Raw genomic sequence first — 19,191 nt, 5'->3', positions numbered from 1 at the left:
AAGTTCTCTCTTACCCCATTCCAGCTCTTCCAAGGGTGGCTCCAGCCTCCCTACTCTCCATCGTTTGGCTGCTGTGGGTCTCTGATGATTTTTGTGTTATTGGGATTTCTTTGGTTGGAATGTAGTTGCTCCCCTTAGTTGTAATTTGGAGGGGAGAGAGTCCTGGGCGAGTTCACTCTGCCATGTCTCTGACGTCACTCTGGGTTGTCTTTACTTTTTATTCATGGTTACCCTAGACATACAGCAGCTTTTTATTGTGATACATTTCCATTTATTTATTTTTTCTTTTATTTCCTTTCTTGAGTGGACACAGTATTCAAAAGGCACTCCTAAGATTGATGTCAAAGTGTCTACTGCCTATATTCTATTCTAGAAGTTTGATGGCTTTAGGTCTCAGTAGATGCAGAGAAAACATTTGACAAGAAACAACATAAATTTATGACTAAATTTCTCACTAAAATAAGTATAGAAGAAAAGTACTTCAACATAATAAAGACTATATTTGAGAAACCCACATCCAATAACATACTCAATGATGAAAAATTGATAGCTATTGCTCTGAGAACAGGAACAAGACAAGGATCCCCCTCTCAACACTCTTATTCTACCTAGTACTGGAAGTTTTAGCCAGAGAAATTAGGCAAGAAAAATAAATAAAAGAGATCCAATTTTGAAATGAATAAGTAAAACTGCTATTATTTGCTGATGATATGCATCTATAGATGGAAATTCCTAAAAAATCCATCAAAAAACTGTTAGAAATAATCAATATGGTATATTTTCAGCATACAAAATCAACATACAAAAGTCAGTTGCATTTCCATATACTAATAACAAACTAGAAGAAAGAGAAATAAGGAATACACTCCCCCCATAAAGTATAAAATACCTTCAAATAAGTTTAACCAAGGAGGTGATAGACTTATACTCTGAAAACTATAAGATATAAGACATAAGACATCAATTTTTTTAAATATTGACACCTAAGCTAGCATCTGTTATCTGTTGCCAATCTTTTTTTTACCTTCTTCCTTTCCCCAAAACTTCCCAGTACATAGTTGTATATTCTAGCTATGAGTGCCTCTGGTTGTGCTATCTGTAACACTGCCTCAGCATGGCTTGATAACTGGTGTCATATCCATGCCAAGGATCCCAACTGGCAAAAACCTGGGCCCCCAGAGGGGAACACATGAACTTAACCACTGAGCCTTGGGGATGGCCTCTATAAGACATTATTGAAAGAAACCAAAGAAGAGATAAATAAATGAAAAGATACACCATGCTCATGAATTGGAAGAATAAACATAGTTAAAATGTCCATATTACCTAAAGCAATCTACAGTTTCAATGCAATCCCAGTCAGAATCTCATTAATATTCTTCATGGAAATAGACAGAAAAGTCCTAAAATTTATACGGAATGACAAAAGACCCTGAATAGACAAAGCAATCTTGAGAAAAAAAAGAAAGGTGGAGGTATCACATTTCCTGAATTCAAAATATACTGCAAAGTTATAGAAATCAAAACAGCATGGTACTGGCAGAAGAACAGACACAGAGATATATGGAACAGAATTGAGAGTCCAGAAGAAAACACACACACACATGTTTGGACAGCTCATCTTTGACTAAAGAGCCAAGAGTATGCAATGGAGAAAGGAAAATCTATTCAATAGATCGTCTTGGTGAAAATGGACAGGTGCATACCAAAGAATGAAAGTAGACCATTATCTTACATCATACACAAAAATGAACACTAAATGGATTAAAGGCTTGAATGTAAGACCTGAAACCATAAAACTCCTGGAATATAACTTAACAGATATTTAGGATTGTGATATTTGTGAGAGGTCTTATAGAATAACAGAGTCACTGACACCCATATAAGCTACATTTGGTTAGAACACAGGGCTTGAAAGTGCAGTTCATCTCATCTTAGCTGTGATACAAACAACACTATTTTCATTAAATCTCCATTTCCTCATTTATAAAATGTTTAATAACATATTGTTTGGAGGACTAAATGAACCATTTTTCAAAACAGAAAACAATCATCAATATCAAAGAATTATAGAGTATCAAATTATAATGGGTTTTGTTTACTTTATCATACTTTAGTTTGATGAGTTTCTTAAATTAGAGAATCAAGACAAAAATACTGAATCAATTACTTCTATGTAGGAATTAATGTAGTGTCATAAGTTACTTTGTTTGGTCTGATTTTATTCTTAAGACAGCTTATTCTCAATATTTTAAAATTTCTTTAATCCAATTTATACCAGAAACCGAAAACAGAATGTGGCTAAATAATGGTTTCACTACTTACAGGGAAATAGCTTTGTCCCATAGTGAGAAAACCCATATTAGCTGTCCTTTTCAATGATTTAATCCATGTTCTGAAGGGCAGATGAAAGTATACCAGTTGTGTGAATTATTGCAAGTAATTCACTCTCAGAATCACTGTCCTCATATTTCCATTTCATTTCACTGAATTAAATAATTAATCAATTCAACAAATATTTTCTATTTTATGCCAGTCACTTTTCTAAGTGTTGGAATATATCACTGAGCAACAAGAACAAATTCCTACAAATCTATAGCTTTATTTTGCAAATATTTACTTAAATTATACAAAATGCACAGAATATTAGATGATACAGAACATTGAAAAAAGAAGAAAGTTAAGCATGACTAGAAATTTCAAGGGTTGGGCACCTAATTTTTAATTGGTGATCAAGAGAGACCTCACACAGTAGAGGATGAGACAGCAAATATCTGATCTGGATGAGGGCATTCTAGGCAACAGAAATGGTGAGTACCAAGGCCTGAGATGGAAGGATGGAAGATGTGTTCTAGGAGCTATGAAGAGGACTGTGCAGCTGCAGCAGAGTGAGTGAGAAGAGAGTCAATAGTGCAGGAGCCTACAGGCATGCCACTGTGAGTGTGATTATTCTAAGTGAAATGGGAAAACAAAAAAGTTGTAAATGGAGGAATAAGATTGGATTAAGGTTTTGTGGGGATCACTTTGTATGTTTTATTGAGAACAAGCTAGAGATGGCCGAGCCTTGAAGTAGGGAGTAGATAATAGACTTTCCAATAATTCAATCAGAGATGATTGTGATAGTACTAAAATTTCTGAGAAATGGACAGGCTCTTAGTATGTTTTGAAAGTAGTCCTGGCAATATTTCCTGTTGGATTAGATATCCAGTGTCAGAGAAAGAGAAAAGTCATGAATGATTCCAAGGTTTAAATCTACAGAATTGGCATAATGAAATTGCCATTTATATTCAGGGGCAAAGCTCCAGGTGGTGCAGAATGTAAGGAGTTGGGTTTTGGACAAATCAATGTTGTGATGAATGTTAAATATCTGAGTGTTGATATTTGATAGATTAATTTACAAATATGGAGTTTCAGGAGAAAAGTGTAGGCTAGAGACATGCAGTTGGAATCAAAGCAAATGAATGTAATTTAATTACAGTAATGAGCCAGCCAGCCCAAGAACACTTTGGAAGTGAGCTGAGGAAGAGGGAACAGTTCCAGGTCCTGGGACCATTGATTTCTCCAATGGGAGTGGTGGAGGAGAAGAGGAGAAACCAGCAAAAGAGTCCCAACAGGGTGGCAAGTAGACAGGGATGGAAAACATGATGATTGGTTTCTTCAGGAAAGAGAAAGGAGGTTCTCAGTGGCATCAAATGCTAGAGAAAAACTTTTTAATGTGAACTCTAATGACTGTCCATTCTTCAGTGTGGAGGTCACTGGGAATATAGGCACGAGCAGTTTCGTTAAGGTATTGTTCTATCATGGTGAGCAATTGAGTTTAAGAGAGAAGGTATAAGGAGAGGAACAGGAGATAGACCTTATTAAAAGCCACTTCACAGATTTCTTATAAATGAAATAAAGAAGTGTGCTGGAGCAAGAATGGTGTTTAAAGACATAACATATGCTAAATATCCCTGACAATTCCTTGGATACCCCCCTTTCAATCCCTGTTATTTAAAATTTCTAGAGTTTTGCAAAATCACATAAGCTCCTTGACCCAGAATATATTCATCCAGAATGTGGCAATGATAATGACCATCTCGACTGTAGCTACACAGATTACCATAGATGATGGACTACGTATGTGACTCAGCCACGTTTTAATATCAATAAAACATCACTAGAAGTGCTTTAAAGACTAATAATAATAACAATTGTAGTAGTAGTATTTGTTATTATAATATTAAAAATAAAACTATGCAAATAAAATTTACTTTTAAAAAGTATTTATGAAGAGAAGACACCGAATATTTCACATCCTACCTTCTTTACTAGGGGGATTTAGACATCTATTAATTATGTCTACAAGTAAAATTTCACATCAATCTCCCTAGGAGGGAGATTGTATCAGTATCAGTATTAGATTTCTATTGCTGTGTAACAAGTTACCACAGATTTAGCTAATTAAAACCACATCTATTTATTAAATCATAATTCTGTTGATCATATGTCTAGGTGGGATCAGCTGGCTTCTCTGATTAGGGATTCACAAGATAAAAATCAAGATGTTGGCCAGGCTGGGCTCCTCTTAGCAGTCTGGGGAGGAATCCAATTCCGAACTTATTCAGTTTCTTGGAATAATGCACTTATGCTTGTAGGCTTGAAATCCCCATTTCCTTCCTGGCTAACTATTAGAGGTCACTTGTCTTTCTCCTCCTCCCACTTCACCATCAAAGCCAGAAATGACACATCAAATCTGAATCTCTCTGACTTTCCCTTCTGCCACCAGCCCAATAGCCATAAAATCTTTTCTGATTCTAAAGGACCCATGTGATTATGTTAGAAGCACCCAATCTCCCTCTTGTCATAAAATATAACACAGTCATGAGAATAACTCAAGTCTGAAGGTGATGGTGTCCATCTCAGAATTCTGTCTACCACAGTAACCCACTTTTGCAAGTGGTAAATTTCATATTAAAGAAATTTTCCGGTAGAATTTAAGAGGAAAAATTACATCCTGAGGGAGTTGTAAATTTTATTTTAACTGCAGAAGATCTTCCTAAGAACACCCAAGTGCACTGAATGTAGATGAAAGGAACCTAAATGGTTATGCACTCAGTTTGTCATACCATCAATGGTCATGTTTTTATTGGCATGAGAATGAGTGCTGAATTACGCAGAGGTAGCAGTGAAATGCACCACAAAATAGTGAAGAATATACTTACTGGCTTTTAAGATGAAATACTTATTTTGTTTTCTCCAGGAATTATTAGAGAAAAATGGGGAACAGTGTGACTGTCTCCTCAATATAATGGCTTCCTAAGTTTTTACCAGTATATTCTGTCCTTTCAAGTGTCCTACAAAATTCTTTTCACAGTTGATGTAAAGCTGGTCCCTGCCACAGCACATCATAGCCTCCTCTTTCTGCTGAACTGCGCAGTATGCAGGATGGAGAACTGTGAAGGAATGTCCCTGGCAACCCCAAGTGATTTGACACATGGCCCTGTATCCTGGGTTTGTATAACTTTTTATCAGAGAGGCATTCCTGGGAAGTCATGGTGGCAGGAAGAGCCAAGTAGGGTTTACATCTCTGTCAAGACCTAAATCAAGAAAGGGAGAAACCATACTGTCTCCCAAGAATGGGGTATGGGCCATATGGCTCTGGAAATGGAGTGAGTACATGGTCCTTGCCTGCCCATCAGGAGCTCTCCTCCACCTTGGGTGGCCGTGCTGTGTTGGGATTTTCTTGGACTATGAAGCAGATGAAATCTTATATAACATCAAAAATGAATCTATACATCCAGCCAACTGTTCTCTGGTCTCCTCCGATCTTATTTCTTTATCTGTGACATGATTCTTTTCATCTTGCCAGCTATGACAGAAGTGGATCAAGAAACTCGACATCCATGGGTCATCTTGACTCTGATTATAATGTTAAGAATTATCATTCCTAATATTCTCTTCCTAACAATTTGAAGTCTAGTAAAGGTTCCTGGATTGGAGAAGAGGATAGAAATACTCTAAGCCTCAACAAATGAGAACTTTAATCTTTCTTGCTGTGGAAACTTTCCCATAGGGAAAAAACAGAAAATGTGAAATATTCACATTTGGAGGAGGATAGTGGAGCATAATAATTTTAGAAATTGAGCAATCTCATCAGTCTTCTTCCAGGTATCTCCACACAATTTCTTAATGAGTCTGTTTTCAAATGAATGGGGCTTGTATTAAACAAAGATTTTTACACATTTATAATTATTTCTTTTACTATATTTTCATTCCCAGATTTCATATGTTAAGAATTTGAAATGACAATTCTTAAATTGGCTCAGAATTGTCCAATATTGTTGCAGCATCAGATCCATAATTGTGCTTCTCTTCCTTCTTATTTTCCTTGTTTTCTCTTGTTTCTGTTTGTCTCTGCTTCTGAGTCTTTCTCTTTTTTGGTCTTTCTCTTTCTGTCTTTTTTGATCCATCCTTTCTTCTTTGGTTTACACCACTTATTGTTTAACCTTCCATTTCCTTCTAAATTAATAGACTCAAAACCATTCCTTTATGTATTCATGATTCCTAAAGACCATACTCAACTATTTTTTAAATTCTCTTTATTCTGGCACTGATTTTGTAGGATTATGAAATTCATTCCTCTGAATCTAATATCACTGACTCCCACACAATACCCCTCTGGAGTTATAACATTTTCCTTCTCTTTGGATATATTTTTTTTTAGAGTAGAAGTTTCTCAGAATTCTGATTCAACTAATTCTTTGACCTAGCCATTTACTTGTTGTAAAACTTTAAACAAATAACCTCTCTCTCTGTCAGTATCAGCTACTTAATATGTTTCCTATCTATGGAATAATGATATTCATCTAAATATGGTAAATATTTAAGGTCATGATTGGTATTATTGGTTTAAATTCAACTTTACTACTGAAATACAACTTAAAGATGTAGATGATGTTGACAAAATAGTAATGATATTTGCCTTATTTTTAAAGTATATTCTGTGCTTTCCCAATAAAATTCTTGTCATTCAAGGCTAACCTTTGTGCCAGCTTAATCTTTTTCTGCATCTAAGTAAGTGGTAGCCAAATGCTAAAATGCTTAAATGCTAAACAATTATTAATTAATCACAAATTTAGTTAATATTATCCTGCTAATAAACTAGCAAATCTTTAATCTTCTTCTTTATCTCTACCTTGAATTTTGATGTGTTTTAATCTTCTTGGGAGATTTCTTTGACAGAAATCTTTCACTCACTTTCCAATAATATTTTTGATGTCTCCTTCTTTCTAGACTTTTAAACATTTTTCTTTCTAGGCTTTTTGCATTAGAAGGAAGGTTATGGAATATCACAATTTTAGAAATGGAAAAATTTCGAACTCTATTTCCAGATGGGTCTACATATCTTATTGATAAGTCCGTATATTAAAGAAATATTTCTATATATTCATGTTTGATACATTTATCCTTGATCATAAGCAAAGAATTCTCCTTCCATCTCTCATTTACAAGCAAAAGTAATCGTAAAATATCCCCCCATCCCTCTTTTTGATATCTTACAGAACTTTCAGGCCCTAGGCCTCTTCCATGTATGATCTGAGTAGCAAAGATGTTCACACTGTGGATCTCAGCTCATGACTCCTCATCATCAGAAGCTAAGTGGGGGCTGGAAACTCAGTGTAACACCTAAGTGTTTGTGTCACTGCAAGGCCAGCACTCTGTGACAGAAGTCGTGACAGAGGACATACACTCAGAGCAGCAGAGCCCCTTCCCCATGGGGATCAGGAGGGACAGAGTCACTGGTACTAGATCATGCATCGCCAGGGGGATCAACACTTTTACCAGGATGAGGAAGCCCAGTGGGTGAAAGGAGACAACCACACAGGCTCAGACCTTTGACCCTCCTCAAGAGGTGAACAAGGAGTCCCAGGAACACCTCCTCCCTATGTAGAAAGGTAACATCCTGGTCTCCTCTGGCTCCTTTGGATTCAGTCATCTCATTGTGCATTTTATCATGATTTAAATCAGTCATTAAACCAACTTGAGTATTTCTTCATCCTTTGCATTCCAAGATTCACAAAACTTTGTGCACCTCCTAGTATGATCCTTTTTTTTCCCCTTCCCAATTCTTAAAAAGTGTCTACTACTCTTTCTGGAATTTTGGTTCTCTGACAGTAAAATCCTCCAAATACACACCTATTCTGACTTCCCCTTTACTTTCTTCCTTATCTTTTCTCTTGAATGCTAGACTTGTATATTCAACTGTCCACTTGACATCAAAATACACATTTTAAACTCAACATACCTAAACTTAGCCCTATCTTTCCACTAATCAACACACACACACATAGACATGAGCACATGCACACACAGACTTCTCAATCTCTATGTATAGTAACTCTATTCAGGTACTCAGGTCAAAAATCTGGTTGATTCTTCTCTTTCTTTTTTTGAGGAAGATTAGCCATGAGTTAACATCTGCCAATTCTCCTCCTTTTTCTGAGGTAGACTGGCCCTGAGCTAACAGTCATGCCCATCTTCCTCTACTTTATATGTGGGACGCCTACCACAGCATGACGTGCCAAGTGGTGACATGGCTTGCCAAGTAGTGCCATGTCTACATCTGGGATCTGGTTGGTGAACCCCAGGCTGCCAAAGCAGAACATGAGCACTTTACTGCCATGCCACCAGGCAGGGCCCTGGTTCCTCTCTTGATTTCACTACCCCACATCTAGTCCATTAGCACACCTTATTGGCTCTGCCTTCAGAATAAATCTAGAGTTCAGTCAGCCCTAACCACTCCATTTCTATAAAGCCAGGGAGAGCTTCCATCCTCTCCCTTTTGATCTCTACGTTGATTTCTTAACAGTTATCACGGTTGTACTCTGGTATCTCCCATATGCATTCTCAATGTGGCAGCTGAACTGATCCTTTTAGCATCCAAGATGGTAACACCACTGCAATGACCTATCATTCAACCTAAATTTAAAGACAAAAACTTTACAATGAACCCTCAGACCCTAAGGATGTAGACAACAGTTCCTTTGCTGATTCTGACTTCTTCTCCTTACTTCTCTTTTCATCCTGCTCCCTCTATCATGGCTTCCTGACTGGGTAATTTCCACCATGGGGTCCTTATCAAAGATGTGCCCTCTACATACAATTCTCCTTCCCCAGGTGTCTCCTCTACTCATTCCCTTTCCTCCTTTAAGCCTGCTCAAATCCAGCTTCTCAATGAGGACTATACAACACTACATACCTCAGATTCTACTCAGAATGCCTTCTGCCAGTCCTTTTCTCCAAGGGCAATGAAGGGTGTTTTTTCCGATATAGTATTTATCACTTTCTAATGTGTTATATTGCCATCTTATTTATTAAATTTATTCCATTTCTTTGCTTTTGCCTTTTCTTGGTAGAAATCAAGCACTATGTGGGGAGGGATATTTTCCTATTGATAACAGTTTGTTCAACATATCTCAAGAATCTCAGACCTTTGTAAATGGTTATCACTGAGTGCATATTTGTTGAATGAATGCGTCATTGACTTTCTAGGGAACAGAATTAAAAGATGGATTTGAAAGTGTTTTGTGGAATGTGATATATTCTAGTGACAATATTATTATTATTTATAGTTAGATAATCACTGACCATTGAAGTCCAATGTCAAGTGCTAAACGAGTAAAATCAATTTTTATGTATAGAGAAAATTTGAATAGAGGGATAAGTTTGTAATGGTGATGAATTCCAGTGACACAATGACTTACCATGCCCCAGAGTAGTCTCATTGAGCCTCTTGTAGCTTTGATTCCCTATGACATCACAATAACACCTTTGAATCATGAATTGCCTCATACTCACTGTATACACCACCTCTCAAAATGTCGTAGTCACCAGGAATGTGGGGGATGTTCTATAAAACTATGTGGACTAAAAACCTTTTTTTTTAAATTGACTGTTTTGTGCTTTATGTGCTCCTCTTCATCTGCTGCACAGGAGAGCCACTTTCTCTACCTGTGAGATATCCTGGGTCTGCTCTCCTCCCCATCACTTCCCTACTACTGTGCATCTCTCTGTTATTATACATCAGATTTTATTCTAGCCCAAAACATTATAGTAGCTATAATCATAAATAATGATTAAAAAGTCAGCCCCCTACATTAGATTCTAATTTTTCTGAAGCTGTAACTCTTTAGAGCTATATCTACAGTTCAGCTGAATACTGGATGATTTATTCAAATAACTAATTTGGTCATTTCCCCCAACCCCAGTCAGATGACTGGTTTGTCAAGTAAATTAATAAGTAGATAAGCTAATTATTGTGGCATGTTGGGAAGTCCCTGAATGAAAGGAACCAAAAGGAGGGTGATGTTCGGAGCTGGGAGAGAGCAGGAAGTAAAATAGCTTCACCAGCAGGAAGAAAGTGCTAAGAAAATACAAAGTGGCAATTTCAACTGTTACTCTCCCAAAGGGCAGTGAAATTTGGAACACTAGGATTTACTAAACCCATCTGCTCTCCAAACACCATTCACATTTTTGTGTCCTTCTGGGGCCCTCTGAGGCCCTGCTCTCTCATTATGTAGGGAAGAGGGAAGCATGGATGTGGTCTGCATATGAATAGAACATATATTCTACAAATGTACAAGTTCTACACATTCACCTGTATGGAGTATTCTCTTTACTCTCTGATTCTCTCACTATATCTACTCAAAAGTATGCAAATAATAATTTTGACTAATTCCTTAGTAAATTGACTTAAAATAGTCTTATCTTTCTCTGATATTACCTGACTGATTCTGGCGACTCTATTTCTATTAATTTATTTACTTATTATTTTTAAAAGTTTAAGCTCTGTGGTATCAGTTTTGCTTCTACAAAAGCATTAAAATGTGATGGTCATATACACAATCTAATAAATCAGGATTTCATGATGCTTGCTCAATTTCCCTCTTAACTAGAGGGAAAAACTAACTGTTTTTGAAGCTAAAATATAAATCCAGGTCTGCTGACATCTTCTTTGAAAATCCAAAAACAAAAGAAATAAAGGTAAATAAGTAGTTCACACTTTTAGCTCTTTTAACTTTCTATTAAATGATGTACCTGTGAATTTCTTCTACTATATAGGATAATGGGTTTATTTTTCATTCATAAAATTCTTAGTTAAAAAATGTCAAATTACTTTTGCCTTATTTTCAGTAGATTTAAGAAAAAAAAAAAAGCATGATCCTGTTCCAGGTGGGATGGGACTGATTAGGCCTCAATTTTTTCTTAGACACATGAGAATTCTTGGAAATGGGGAAAGAGCACATGATCATCAGTGTTTATGTTTTTAGAAAAACAATGGATTGAGTCCCCAATTTTACATAACATGATGTAATAAATTATTTCCATAGCAAGGGACAAGTTCTCATGGTCCTCATTTTCTGTGTTGACCCTATGTGAGATTGGAGAGTTTGATGCATGCCTACAGCACACTTCCATGTAAGTACTAATAGCGCCATGGGTTCAGAAGATTCCCCAGAACTTGGAGCTGTTGATGAACTCAGACCACCATCAGCATCCCTCTCTAGTCTATCCTTGAGAGAGTTGCATCATGTTGTCATTGCCATAAGAACTGCCGCACAAATATCATGGTCCATTACATTTATAGAGGAATGGGCCAAGCCCAGGAGTGACACTTTCATTTCCTCCCACATCTAGAATTGTACCTGGCTGGAGCACCTGTGTGCACTCAGGAGGAGAGAAGACATTGCCCATTCCCATCAAGGTCCTTCAACTAAATCTGCACCTTCTGGTTTTTGAACTTCAATGGTTTCTTGTAGCTTACAAATAAAAATGGTGAATAGATTTATAGATTTAGAAGCTCACCGCAGAAGTCTGTACTTTTCTGTTGGCTTGTTAAATATAAAAAGCCATATGGAGTTCCTCAAAGGGAAAGAAAAAAAGAAAATGAGGAAATTTCTCCTTGATCTTCGAAAGTTTATGGATGATGACAGAAATACTAAGACAGAAATCTACACACAAGCACATACATCATGACTCATGCTATTTACTTTTAACACAGCAATAAATTTATCAATGCGAAATGATGTTTAAAAGATGAAATATAGGGGCTGGCCCCATGGCCAACTGGTTAAGTTTGCACACTCTGCTGCAGGTGGCCCAATGTTTCGTTGGTTCGAATCCTGGGTGTGGACATGGCACTGCTCATCAAACCATGCTGAGGCAGCATCCCACATGCCACAACTAGAAGGACCTACAAGGAAGAATATACAACTATGTACCTGCAGGCTTTGGGGAGAAAAAGGAAAAAAATAAAATCTTAAAAAAAAAGATGAAACATAAAAGTGCTGAGGAAACAAAACATGAAGAAACACAAAATAGAAAGTTTTTTTTTTTATGTTGACACTGGTGTTTGTTAAGAGAGACTGAGATTTGTCAGGCAGACGTAAGAAAATGCAATCAGCAATGTGAGTTTCATTTTGAAAAAAAATAGCATTGAAAAGGGTATTATCGATCTCATGGAGGTAGATGGGAAAATGTTAGCTCTTGACTGAGGTGATCTAGGCCTGCTCCCTGGTCTGAAAACATTGATTCCATTTCATATCATCTGCAATTGCTGCCACACTTTTTGTGAGTTTAAAACTCTTTAATCTTCAAGAATAAAAATGTTTTGGGAGTAAACTAAAATCTTTAACCATATGACCACTCACCCTCTAGGAACTGAAAAAGGACATTTTGTTGACTTGTGGTTTGAGCGTGGGCATGTCTGAGGTGGCAGGTGCATTTGGGGGCAATAGTGTTCACATTCTTTGACCAGAACCTACAGGGAAACATATATTTTACCCTGCTGCACACTGAGAGCACACTCACTTCCAAATACACACATTGAACAAATGTTTTACAAAGCAATACTCCCCTTAATACAAGTGAGATGCTCTGCCATCTCCAATTCCAGACAAAATCATGCCTGAAAAACCATGAGTTGTCAATCATTGGTTTCATTCCCTGAACTTTCCATGTGTCACCACACACTTGTGTGTGAGGAGAGCTCAGGTCTCTCCAGTTTAGTACTTGAGAACACCTTTCAGTTTTTCTAGATTTGAGCAATGACAAGTAAATGCTTCCCTAAGGTAGGAAAGACTTGAACTGCCACATTAGCAATTAAGTATTCATTCTTTGAGATGCTACACTGAGTCCATGTATAAAAGATAAAAGAATGCCTATTGCCCTATCTCTCCTCTCACCAGGAGAGTGGTGATGAGTTCACATGACATACCATGAAATTTGCTGTGTGCAAGAACAAGTGAACAATTAGGTTACATATGAAGATATTCACAATGGCTGTGGAAGGTGCTTATAAAGTATAAATTGCAAGTGGAAAGGTGGGGAGAGTGGGAGGCTGTTAATACTGGACCAGTATGCTCAGAAGGACATCTAAACAGAGAAAAGCAAACATTATATTCCTGCTACAGTTTAAATTTAAAGGGAGAAAATATTTGTCCCTTCTTAGAACCATTCAGAAAGTGAAGGCCCTCTGTTTTCCACGTGAGAGATCTGTTTCTTCCATGGAAAGAGGTGTGTGTTAGCAGCAGGGCTGGTTGCAAGACAAGTGCTCCTGTCTTGTTCCAAGAGGAGGAAAGGGCAGCATCCTGTTTAAGAGCTGGAAAGATATGAGGTATTAACAAGAACATGCTCTTTCAATTATTGCAAATCCTCCTATAAAGAAGCCCTTCTTCCCTCTACATCAAAATTGAGAAAACCCATTCAGAAGCAGGTTGGAGCTCAAGTTATCATGAAAACCAAACTCTTGCCCTTTCACTGAGTTTGCCTTATTTTCAGATCCTCATTTTCACTTTTCTCTTATTTCAAAGGGTTCTCAATTTTAGGACCATGAAATGGTGCAGCAGTTTGTTGTGAAACACTGGCTTTATTATGGTGATTTAAAATTTGTTTCAGTCTGTTTTCCTTCCTAACTTCCTGTACTCCTTTCTGCTTTCATTCCTTTTCTAGCTTATTAATTAAAAAACATATATTTTTAAGAGGAATGGAGCAATATCTCTGTAAAAGAATCATGACAAAGTTAAAAGGATAGATTAACTGATTAAAAGCATTATTTATAAGGAAATTTTCTAAATAATATATTATACTATATACATGCATATGCATTTTTAAAATTTCATAATAATTCAATTATTAGTTAATTATTTAATAAATAAAGGATCATGTAAAAATGAAAATCTACCTTAAACCCCTTCTCAATCTCTAGAAGTGAGTCTTTTTTAAAAATTCAATGTATGCTTCCAGATATTGTTTCAATTTTAATATAAATATACGTATCTAGAGAGAGTTTTTGACCAAAAAAATGGGATCACACTTCATATAATCTCACTAAACATTATATGTTGCCCTCCACTTGTTTGAAATTAATGGGACTTTTGGAAAAAATATCGGGGAAGTCGCATACATATACTTATTTCAATTTAGTAGTGGTTTTTTTCTAGTTCTTAAAGTTGTTATTTATTAAAATCATTTCAATAACTTTAAACATATACATTGTTTCTGAGTATTATCCATTTCAATCAATGCTATAGTGGAGATTCTTGAGGAGGTGTAATTACATGTTTCAGGTTAATAAATGAAGGACAGATTCCTAGATGCGACTTAGTGGGTCATAAAAAAACAGGTAATTACCAATTTTATGGAATACAAGTGTTTCTTTTGTTAAAATAACAGGTACAATGTCAAAATATATGTGCATTTTAATTAATGATTTTTTTTAAGATCCCTCCAAAGATACTAGGCCAATTTAAATTCCTATCAAGAGTCAATGGGCTCATTTCCCTACACTTTTCCTAGCTCTGTATATACCACATTTTTAAATACTTACCTATCTAGAAAGAAAATATTTTTATACTTATATTCTAAATTTACACCCTTAATCATCAGTGGGAATAATTTAATGCTTTTAAGTCATGTTTTTGTAAATCTTATGTCTGTGAACTGCTTCTTCAAATCATTGCCTATTTCTTGTTACATGTTCTCTTGCCAATTTCTTGAAATAATTATTAAACATGATAGCTTTTCACTTATGTTGAATTTCTCTAGGATAATAATTATTCTTTACATTTTGTTGTATTTCTTACAGTGTAGACTTTTTAAAAAATATGCAAATTTATCTATATTTTGCTTCAGAGCTTTTGAGAATTGCAAGTTGCCTAGTGAGATCAACCTAAATCCAAGATAACCAGGAAAAACAAATAGAACAACTATTACACTTTCTTCTAGTAGTTGTATTTTTTCAATGTTTACATTTTTGAATTGTTGCTAGTTTGAGTGAATGGAGTTAATGAAGGATTAACATTCCCCACACCCAAAATGCCTGGTCAATGATTATGTTTCAATGATGATATTTTCAAATTTATATTAAGGATAGTTTCTCCTCATTATAATTTCTTTTTTTTCTTTTTCAGAGTTTCCCTGACTACTCTCATGAGCTTATTTTCCCATTCCCTGTTTGTATGATACATAGGCTTGATGTAACATACATATAAACTTTCATATTTACCAACAGTCTTTCATATTAAAAAAATCTCAAAACACATCTGTAAAACAAACAATGCAGTTTGATTAGTACCATTTTAGATGAGAAAACTATGAAAAGGTAAATGAGCGTTCCAAGATCTCATAATGGTATCTGTTGGCTAAGGGATTATAACAGGGGAGATTAGGGTTGTAGTCCAAATGTTCTAAATCCGTTCCTCTATATCAGTCTGTAAGACTTGTGGTTTATGTCCTCAGACATGCTTTGCTTTGAATGTCATACATTCTTCGAATTGCAATTTGAAAGAAGTTTATGCACATATATGTGAATTGTGGCATTAAAGTTTTACTATCTGTTGCAAAGATTTGTGATTGTTTTCTCCTCAAGTGGTATATAGTACTTGGAAGGAAAAAAAAAAACTCTATTTCTTTAATACCTGACCCAAGAGAGAAAGAAAGCGAGATTATTTTTGTGTGTATGTTGCTTTAATAATATTCTACTGCCTCACACGTTATTTATTTACTTAGGTAGTTTACCTCAAGAATAGTGATCAAACGAGTGAGGTGTGTCTTTTGGATAAGGAGTAAATGAAGCATTCTCCATATAATGAATCTTTCCTAAATACCATTAATTGATGACACAGGGACTCTCTTTTGGGCTTTGAGATTTTAGCAGGAGCTTAGGAACTTGTGTCTTGAGAAGAATCAGTGGTTGAGTCATGGCAGGATTTGTCCTTCCTGTCACTGGAATTAGAGGCAGTACCAGCAGTGAATGGTGAAGACTCTAACCCTCATTTCCTGGGTTCAGAATCACTTCTGCCCCTTGCTATAACATAATCTGCTTAACACACATCTGCCTCAGTTTCCTTTTCTGTAAGCCAGGGGTAATAAGAGTGCCAACTTCTTATCACTGTTGTTGGGGTTAAATGAATAAATAAATGTAAACAGCATAGAACACCTAGCTCATAGTAAGTGCTCCCTTATACATACTGTCACCATTATTAGTATCCATATTTCTCTTCAGTTGCAGTAGAGGTGTTGGAACCAATGACAACACCCAGGGAAATTTCATCCTTCTGGGGTGTTCTGATCGTCCCCATCTGGGAGAGAATCCACTTTGTGGTCATCTCGATTGCATATCTCCTGACACTTGTGGGCAATACTACCATAATCCTGGTGTTCTGGCTGGACTTCCACCTCCACACTCCCATGTACTTCTTTCTCATGCACCTCTACTTCCTGGACCTCAGTTTTAGCACCAGCTCCATCCCCCAGCTTCTCTGTAACCTGAGTGGAGGTGACAAGACCATCAGCTACACTGGCTGTGCTGTCTAGCTCTTCCTATTCCTGGGTCTGGGTGGTGTGGAGTGTCTGCTCCTGGCAGTCATGGCATATGACTGCTTTGTTGCAGTCTGCAAGCCCCTTCACTCCATGATGATCATGAATCCATGCCTCTGCATGGCCTTGGTGTTGGTGGCTTGGGGCTGTGGGATGGCCAACTCCTTGGCCATGTCCCCAGTTACCCTGCTCTTACCACATTGTTGGAACCACCATGTGGACCACTTCCTGTGTGAGATGCCCGCCCTGATCAGGATGGCCTGTGTCAATACAACTGCTATTGAGGGCACTGCCTTTGTCCTGGCAGTGGGCATTGTGCTGTCACCTCTGGTACTTATCCTGGTCTCCTATGGCTACATCATGAGGGCAGTGTTACAAATTCAGTCAGTGTCAGGGAGGCAAAAGGCTTTCAACACCTGTGGCTCCCATCTCACGGTGATCTCACTTTTCTATGGAAACATCATGTACATGTGCACGCAACCTGGGAACAGCTTTTCCCAAGACCAGGGCAAGTTCCTCACCCTCTTCTACAACATCATCACCCCTCTCCTGATCTCCCTGATCTACACCCTCAGAAACAAAGAGGCGAATGGGGCACTGAGGAGGCTGATGCTGGGTGACAGAGAGGTAGGAAAGAAGTAAGGGAAAAGGGAAAAGACAGGCCTTACCAAGCTGGTTGTCATTTCAGTCAGGGAGCAGTGATGGAATCTGGAGCTGTTGGGCCAGATCTGGGCCTGTCATGGGCTTCCAAACTTATGCCTTTATCTAGACTACCATATGACTGTTTCAGTTACAACATTAAATGTTCTGAGGAGTGAGCTGTACAACACACGTCATCCGAAAACTCCTTTATATGATCTGTAAAGCATACCCAAAGGACAAAGCAGGATAAGTGTGTGATTATAAAGATAAGTTCCCATAACGTGTACCAGAGTGCCAAGGAGGAAACTGCTTTTCTCCAACAGACTTTGTTTCTGTACTTGTTTGTTGTCAATGCATTAACAACTTTCTTAGGATTTCAGACAGAATGATCACAATCAACCACTTCTCTTGGCTGACAGCCATCAAATAGGGGAGGTCAGCATGGCTGGTTGTTTTATATTTCCTAAATTCCCATCAAAAGGCTTTAATCAAATTATGTTGTTTTTCTGCCTTTTTCCCAACATTTGGCATTTTCCATAAAGTCTGGTGAAGATTCTGATAAACCAGGAAGTTAAACTATAACAATGATGCATGTGTACTTTAAACTTTAAAGCATCACTATTTCTCAGGTATGTTTTTATTAATAAGCAGGACCTAGTGTTTATTAAGTTCCTGCTCTGAGTCAGGTGCTCATAATTCATCTACTCCTCTCTGCATTTGTGTGAGGTCAGTATGATGCTCTCTGTCCCTGTTTTACCCATGTGGTACTTGAGGCTTGGAGATTAAATCATTTGCTCAGAGAGAACTGAACCAGAGATTTACTCCAAGGTCTGTGACTGTCAATTCCTGTTGTTTCTATAGCTCCATGAATTTTTTTTTAAATTTTTATTTTTTTCGGACGTACATCATATTTTGAATTCTGTATACATCATATCATGTTCATCACCTGAACACTAATTATAGTGCATCCCCTCACATGTGACCCTAATCACCCCTTTTGCCCTCCCCCCTGCCCCCTTCCCCAATGGTAACCACCAGTCCAGTCTCCAAAGCTATGTGGGGTTTTTTTCTGTCATTTTTATCTTCTACGTATGAGTGAGATCATATGGTATTTGACTTTCTCCCTCTGACTTATTTCACTCAGCATAATACCCTCAAGGTCCATCCATGTTGTCACAAATGGCCGGATTTCGTCATTTCTTATAGCTGAGTAGTAGTCCATCGTGTATAAATACTACATCTTCTTTATCCATTCGTCCCTTGATGGGCACCTAGGTTGCCTCCAAGTCTTGGCTATTGTGTATAATGCCGCAATGAACACAGGGGTGCAAGTATCTTTATGCCTTTGTGTTTTCAAGTCCTTTGGACAAATACCCAGCAGTGGAATACCTGGATCATATGGTAGATCTATCCTTAATTTTCTGAGGATACTCCAAACTGCTTTCCATAGTGGCTGTACCAGTTTGCACTGCCAACAGCAGTGAACAAGGGTCCCTTCTCTCCACTCCCTCTCCAACATTTGTTGTTTCCTGTCTTGTTAATTATAGCCATTCTGGCCAGAGTGAGGTGATACCTCACTGTAGTTTTGATTTGCATTTCCCTGATAGCTAATGATGTTGAGCATCTTTTCATATGCCTGGTGGCCATCTGTATATCTTCTTTGGAGAAATCTCTGTTCAGATCTTTTGC

The 19,191-nt window shown here is 37.3% G+C and overlaps 1 pseudogene; it reads left to right on the top strand.

Annotated features, from left to right (window-relative positions):
- The first annotated feature begins 11,478 nt into the window (after nt 1-11,478).
- LOC106824872 (olfactory receptor 2W3-like) lies at nt 11,479-17,502 on the top strand (annotated as a pseudogene).
- The last annotated feature ends 1,689 nt before the right edge of the window (nt 17,503-19,191 follow it).

The sequence above is a fragment of the Equus asinus genome, chromosome 3, assembly GCF_041296235.1.
Source record: "Equus asinus isolate D_3611 breed Donkey chromosome 3, EquAss-T2T_v2, whole genome shotgun sequence".
Lineage (NCBI taxonomy): Eukaryota > Metazoa > Chordata > Mammalia > Perissodactyla > Equidae > Equus > Equus asinus.
Note: the sequence above shows the minus strand (reverse complement) of the source record. Positions and strands in the feature narration are given on the sequence as shown.